The sequence below is a fragment of the Humulus lupulus genome, chromosome 9, assembly GCF_963169125.1.
Source record: "Humulus lupulus chromosome 9, drHumLupu1.1, whole genome shotgun sequence".
In the NCBI taxonomy this organism is placed as follows: Eukaryota; Viridiplantae; Streptophyta; class Magnoliopsida; order Rosales; family Cannabaceae; genus Humulus; species Humulus lupulus.
Window position 1 is genome coordinate 145,444,069 of NC_084801.1, and position 8,459 is coordinate 145,452,527.

Below are 8,459 nucleotides of genomic sequence, written 5' to 3' on the forward strand. Positions count from 1 at the left end.
TTACAATGTGTCCCTCAAAACAACCCCAGTCATGGCGGTCAGGTAGGCCAAACATGGACGTACCGCGCCATGCCCTCCAACTCATGGTTGATCGATCCTTTCCTTGCCCTTACCTTCACCACAGAGCACCCGTGAGTCGAGGCCCAACAAGAAATACAGTACAACATATAATAATTTACTCTAAAAAAATACATAATTAATCAAACACATCAAACAATTTACAAGTTCTCATATGCATATAAAACAACACAATTGCATAACAGCATATCGGCGCATTAGCATAGCAGCATAACAACACATAAGTACAGCAACATAGCAACATAATATCATGTAAGCACAACAGCGGCCTCTGCCGATCACGGTTCATTACCAAGCACCAAGTCCATGGTCTTAACCGGGCAGGTGAGTACACACCCTTTGTGGGTTTCGCCCTGGAGGCGTGCATTCAGCATGCTTAACACCGTACTCGGCCTTTGTTGTTCCCTTTAAGGGTCTCGCCCTGGCGGCCTGCATTAAACATGCTTAATGCCAATCTCTGCCCTTTGCCACTCCCAACCCTTACCATCCCCGACCTATGCCGTCTCCCACCCTTGTCGATCTCGGCCTTTGCCGATCCCGGCCTACGCCGTCTCCCACCCTTGTCGATTTCGTCACAAACACACATATGATGTTATAGTGGCAAGCCACGCATACAATACTAAGCACAATATAGCTCTACGGGCACAGACAATTTTCTTACCTTGTGTCCCGAGCTGACAACCCAAAGCGATCCCGAGCACGATCCCTAAACCCGAGTCTGAGCGGCAAAGCCTAGCCACACCATAATGATAAATATTCATAATGATCAAAATCAATAAAATCCTTTGGAATAACATACTAGCCTCCAGCACCTCAAATTCTACTAAACTGGGTAGTAGGATCCTTCCCAAGCTTTAAGATTTGAGTTCCCGAGCATAAAACCATATTTTAGGCAATATGCCCTATTAGGCCATGGCCCAACCCCTTAGGTTCGCGATGCGCTACAAATCAAAGGACCTCGAGGCTCTCTTCTGGGGACATGGGCCACGACGCGCCTTAGATTGTGCCTGGACCAATTCCGAGGCTCCCAAGCCTCCTGGGTTCATGCAAGCCCTGGCGCCTGAAGAACAGGGCCGCGACTCGGACCTACGAACCTAGTTTTTCCCAGCATTTTCAGATTCCTAAACTCCCAAAAATTAACCAAAACATGTTCTAAAACCAGACACAAGTCCAAAATTCTTAGCAAAATAGCCTAGGCTTCATTTACCCCCTAAAACCCGAATCAAAACTTAATCATAGCCCAAAATTCTAACCTTGAGTTTGAGAAACTCAATATCCTAAAAACCAAACATGAAATTCCTAACAGAGAGTCTGAAACTTACCTCTAGTGAGTGATTACGATTCTCAAGCTACATTAATCCCATCTATGCTCTTCCTAATCCTCAAATTCAAGCTTCTAGCCCTCAATTCCTAAGCCAACTTCTCCAAAAATGATGCCACCCCATCCAAGGCTCAAAGGAGAGGAGAGACATGAGAGAGAGAGAGAGAGGAAAGAAAAGAGTTGCTGAGTGTTTGTTTCTACACTTATCTAAAATCTTCTTCTAGAGTCTACAACCATCTAAGTCTATCTAAGGTTAGGGGAAAAGACTAAAACACCCCTAGCCTCTACATAGTTCTTTAATGCCTCCAAGGGAAATATCGTCATTTACCACATTTCCCGCTAAACCTCGAGTAGGCCTATAAATTCCCAATTAATCCCGACATACCCAAATAATTACTAAGTAATTTCCCATTACGCATTCAACCCCGAATGCATACAACATTCCTAAAATACCCCTTGGCTCACCCCGAGCCGGGTGTTAGACCACGTTGTGAAAATTCCGCTTATCTGCTCACAAGGATCACCTCTGACCACACATCTTAAATATATCCCCATAACACTGGGGTCTCACTCATAACACATACATAATTACATTTATGCCCTCAACAGGCCAAAATTACAAACATGCCCCAATTTACAGAAATGGGCCCACATGCATATTTAATATACATAAACATGAGTCTAATCACATTACCACACAAATTATTTATATACATAATCACATGTATATTCTATTAATCGCTCATATAATTCTAATTAGGCCCTCCAAGCACAGTAATCAAGGCACTCGGCCTTATAACAATTCAAGACGTTGCAACTATCCCCTCCTTATTAAAATTTCGTCCTCGAAATTTACTCAAACATCTCGAAATACTAATTATGAATGCCTGATTATACCTTCAAAGCCAGGTCCTTTACCTTGCCACTTCTTTGCAACACTTCCACAAGAACAATAGTCATTAATCAGTAAGACTTTATCTCTTTCACCCAGAATTTCCATTGGCTTTTCCTTACATAATAAGTTTCACTGGATTTCTAGGGTCTCCTCACCCAATCAGGGGTCGTACACACCCTTTTCCTTAACATTGGCACCTGTAACACCTTGTGAGCCTCTACCCATGCTGGGGTCAGGCCAATCTGTAGGCCCCTGGCCTAATCCTTATTCGCATCTCACAAATATATCAAATCTAGAGTCAAATCCCTCTTTCATTTTTGAACCATCTTATCCTTGTTAGTTCATAATACTCAGAGAATACAAAATCCTCAATCCTGGAGCTCCACATTCCCATACTTGGATTTGCGAACTCTTATGTCCTTTCAATAACGCAGACACTCCTGCCCTAACGATCCTTAATAATTTCACTAGTCCTCTGAGTCGATTCTTAGGCAGGAAACTTCATGTCCCTGGTTTCTTTTTCTGAAATAAACACGTCTCGTTCCCTATCTCACAATATCATACTCAGAGCCACTCTGTGACCCTTTTCTCAGAACTTGGGAACCTAAGGGTCTCAATTTGACACTATCGACTTGGTGTCTAGTGGAGACGTCGGTCTCCTTCCCTACACACTCCCTTTTTTTATATCTCACTCACACCAGCCATGGTGTGTTAACCCAATAGGTCAAATCAAAAAGTTTGCATCCACTCACCTCATCTGCAATCTGAGGTGATCCACCCTTAGGGTCCATAATTATATTCCTCCATACTAACTCCAGGATACCCTAGAGTCATAATAACCCTTCTGGATTCTGATTATCATCTCTCATTTACTAAACGATTAGGTCGTGCGCCTCCCAGTATACAAATTATAGTCTTAACACCCATTCAAACTTCCTAGATACAATAATCGTATGGTGTGACAGTCAGAATCCGATGATCCATAGGGGGAAAGATTGGGTAAAAGGTGTGCAATCCCACATCGACTGGGGAAGGTCAAGTGTGCTGATTCTAAGACTGTGTAGGTATGGGACTACACAGTTTAAGAGGGCTTAAATGGATTGATGGGTACTACCTATGCCAACAAGATGCATCTTCTTTTCGGTAGCTCATCACTTGAGAACTCCAAAGTTAAGCATGCATGACCTGGAGTAGTCTCGTGATGGTTAACCTCCTGGGAAGTTTTCCCAGGAATCGTGCGAGTGAGGACAAAGCACGTTGGAAAAACTCTTGTTGGTTTGAAGGGCCAGTCGTCATTCTAGGAAGCAGCCATAATGACGTGGGGCATTACAATGCAAGCAAAGATTCATGTCCTATGACGGTCATAGGCAACTCTTGAGGATTAATCATAAGTATAGAAGGGGCAAATAATTTGATGGGAAAGTTGAGAAAAGAAATCCTCCACAACAGTCTACTTATCAACAAATTTTAGATCAAGTCAATGCTTTACCGCTTTAAGTGCCTGGTAAACATGACAGATTTGGAGGGGGGGAGGGGTGAAGCACAAGCGAGGTGCAGAGGAAAGTAATTAGAGGAAAAAATTATTTTCTATGAACTTGAATACTAGAGTTCAAACCAGTTAAAATACAACCTAGATGTGAAGCATGTCGAGAAGAATGTGTGCGACAGTCTCCTTGGGACTTTGTTGGATAATGATAAATCTAAGGACACCATTAAGGCAAGGCATGATTTAAAGAATATGGGTGTTAGGAAATCTTTGTGGATTTACGAGGATGCCAATAAAAGGTTAATGAAACTGCATGCTCCATACGTGTTCAATCCTGAACAGAGGCGAGATTTTTGTCAATTTTTTAAAGGAGTAAAGTTGCCCAATGGCTTTTGTTCTAATCTGAAGAAAAAAGTCATAGACAATGACTCAAACATTGTTGGGTTGAAGTTCCATGGTTGTCATGTGATAATGCAATGATTATTTACAATAGGTGTTCATAAGTTTTTACTAGAATCTATATCCACTACCATTATAGAATTGTGTAATTTCTTCAAACAATTGTACTCTAGGACATTGAACGTTTCTGTATGGAGAAAGCTAAGGATGACTTGATTATAATTTTGTGAAAGATGGAGTTGATTTTTCCTCCAGCATTCTTTGATGTAATGATCCATCTGGTTTTGCACTTACCTGATGGAGTTATATTAGGATGACCCGTATTTATGAGGTGGATGTATCCTTTTGTAAGATACATGAAAAAATTAAAAAATTATGTCAGGAATAAAGCTCATCCTGAAGGATCTATAGCAGAAGGATATGATGGAGATGAGGCTTTGAAATTTTGTTCAATGTATTTCAAAGGTGTGCAAAACAAAATTTAATCAGCCTAATTATAATGAAGATGCACTGTATGTGAATCGACACATCACAGTGTTGAATCTCAATGTCGTCCACTTAGTAAGGGAATTCACGTGCCCCTCGACGAAAATACTCATAATAAAGCTGAGTATTTCATATTGGATAATTCTCCAAAAACTAAAGTGTATTTAGAGTAAGTACAACATTAATTTTCACATTCTTCTTTGTTCAATATACTCCTCCCAAAATCTTGACACTATTAATTAATTAATAGGGAATGCCTAACTGAGGTGAAACAAAGAGATTTGGCTACTAATACTGATGATATGTGCTCGATAGATGTAATTGCTAATACTCAGTTTTGTATCTAGTGTTAAATGTATTATACATATTGAGAAATAAAAAGTTTGTTTCCAAATAGTATGTTTCAAAGTAACTAATCAATTAAAATAATACTCAATAAAATTAATTATAAATAAGAATTGAATATTAAAATAGATAGGTTAAATTACTGTCGTTTTAGCAAATGTCAGCAAATGTGGCTAAAGCCCACGGTGGAGACGCTGGCGGTGATTTTCCATCGGATCCTACTAGGATCCCGACTTCATGCGAGTGAGGTAATTTTTTTTTCTTTTATTCACTCAAATATGTTTATCCTATATATACTAATATTCTTTGTATTGTTAATAAAAAAAACATAGGAATCCCAACTAAGAGAAAGGGTCTTGGCGTAGCTATTGGAAAAAATCTAGATGAGAGACCACGTAAAAATGGAAAACCAGTGGAAGTAATGTTTTGCCCGCGAACGTACAAGGATTTTGGGGGAGAGCACGCTCCTTTTGTCTGCCCCGTGGGCACCCAAATTAAAATGAAAGTTCCCAAATATTTCGATTCATGGGTATAATCAAGGACCAAGTCCTTGGTATAATCAAGGTAAAAAAATATTAAATGATTTTTTAAAATGTGTCTTTAATATAGTATATACATTATTATTATTTTTTTTTTTTGAAATGAGTATATACATTATTAATATGTTTATTTTTCAATTTAGTGGTATTATCAAATAGAGGGCCGCGAGGATTTCTTAAAGTGCGTAGATGGTATCGATCGAGAGATGAAAGACCGATATCGTCATAGGAAAACAATAAGACACAAACACTTTGAAAAATACTAGTGTACGCCCTGATTTTCCCACGGGCTGATTAACGAGCTGAGATACGGCCTAATCATGACTACCACATGGACATCCCCAAGACCGGAGCTGCCATAGGAAGGCCCTACCTCCTCAGCTCGAGGTAGCCTGAGGGTTCGCCAAGAATAGACTGAGTTTGGACTCTGAAGGCCACAGGTCGAGGGAAGCATCCAACTCGAGGTACGAGCTAGAGTTGGAGGTTGTGACCCTTTATAAAGTCAACCACACAAGGTAAACGTGCATATATCAGACATCACGTGTCTAATATATCCCTGACTTCTCGGACACGCAGCATGAACGTGCGTATTCAGACACCCACGACTGGGTTGGGCCGTGCGGCCCATTATCCTCTTACCTATTGATTTGACCACACTTATGTGTCAGGTTTAGGAATTAATCATGAATGTCACAGAGTTGACATGATAGGTAAGAAGGTCACGGGGTGACCTTCTTACCAACTCCCAGGTGCCTTCTCCTATAAATATGGAGACCCTGGGAGTTACAAGGGGTTGGATTCTATTATGTAAAAAATACCCTGTAAAAGAATACCAAAGATATAGCAATAATATCGAGTGGTGGAGTAGAAGGATTTTAACCTTTGAACCACCTAAAAAACGTATTTTGTGTCACCATTCCATTTCCAAGATCATTCATCTATTTCGTTTCAACATAAGCACTAATCCCTTTCTCTTATCTTCTTAATTACCTGTTGGCGAATAACTGCGTCAACAACTACAAAGGACCAGAGGATTGGGACAAGGTTCTAGACAACCCAACCAAGGATGTTAACAAGGAGGAGTGGAAGAAGATCTGTCAATTATTTACAAGACCAAAATTTATTGTGCACTCCCTAAAGAACAAGGAAATTCAAAAGAAACGGAAGTATTCTACAACGCAGGGGACAAAATCTCTAGCGGCCATTCGTCGCGAAAGAGTAAGTGAAAGTTAAAATGTTATCAAAATTATTTTCTTTTAAATTATATGTTCTCTAACATTTGAGTTATAGTTTTTAGGTGAACCTGGACCTTATTGAGTCATGGAAGGAATACCACTAGAAGAAACACAACAAATAATTTTGTGAACGACGATGCTCGCCAAGATTATGTAAGTTTGAATTATATTTTTTAATATTCATAGAGTTATATTTATTGTTAGTGTCTCTAACGTTTTCTAAAAACAGGAAAAACTGAAGGTTGATTTTGAGTTACAAACTCAACAAGCATCTAGTGTCGCTTCCAATAATGATGGTTCGATAACAGTTGATCGGATGGAGGGTCTACAAAAAGTACTGGGCCAAAGGCGTGGACACGAGCGAGGAGTGGGCCGTAAATTGAAGGGGTCGAGGTCATCATCTACCCAGCGCTCTCACTTCAGCGAGTCTCAAGCCTCTCATCAACGTTCATCATAAAAGATAGAAAATTTGGAGAATAAGCTAAAGAATTTGACTGTCCAAGTCAATTTCTTGTCTCAATTTTTTTCACATTTATTTTGTCCATTAAACATTCAGATGCCGCCTATGCGTGATAGCAACAATATTTTTGTAGCTTCATCTTCTCAACCTCCATCTCTAGCTCCAGCCTATCCTTACATGTATGGGGCAGCGCCGTCTCAACCTATGGCACCTCCATACATGTACGTAGCAACACCATCACCTTATCCGTGACCGATTCCACCATCATCGCAGCCACCATATCCCTACATGTATGGAGCAGGATCATCCACATCACCTCCCCAATATCCCTAGCCGATGCCGCTGCCGCAACCACCACAGCCATCACAACCGCAACAAGAAGACAATATGGAGGACGAGGCAGCAGATTTAGGAGACTAGGTTTATTTTATTGCTAGTTATTGTTACATTATATTAATAATATGAATATTTGTTATCTTAATGTATTAACAATATGGATAATTGTTATCTTAAAGAACTAATTTGAATATTTAATATAATATTTTTATTTTTAATATATTTGTTTTCAATGATTTAAATTTTAATTAATTATTTTATTTTATTTTTTTATAAATAAAATGGTATTAAGGGCGACAGTGTCGCCCCCTAATAATCAAGTATCAGGGGCGACTAGTGACATGATAAGGGCGACACATCAACTAACATTTACGCCACATGTGAAAATATTTGGGGCGAAATCTCATGGTATTAGGGGTGACATGTCGCCCCTATTAATCAAGTATCAGGGGCGACTATTGACATTTCAGGGGTGACACATCAACTAAAGTTATGCCAAATGTGCAAATATTTGGGGCGACATCCAAACTTTTAGGGGAGACGCAATTGCCCCCTAATATTGGAATATTAGGGGTGACCCTTAGTCGTCCCTAATGTACACTATTAGATGCATTTTATTAGGGGTGACATATCATGGGTGATTTTTATGGTTATTAGAGGCGACATGCGTCGGCCATAAAACTGATTTTTGTTGTAGTGATATCGGTCATGTCATATATAATCCCTATTATATACAGTACATTTACCAAGATGCCTAACCATATCAGTAATCCAAATCTAGACTACTTGCATCATGTATGCTTAGTAAATCTTACTAGTAACAATTCATTGAATATTCCTTACTTTAATATATTACTGACTATATTTATTCATTGTATA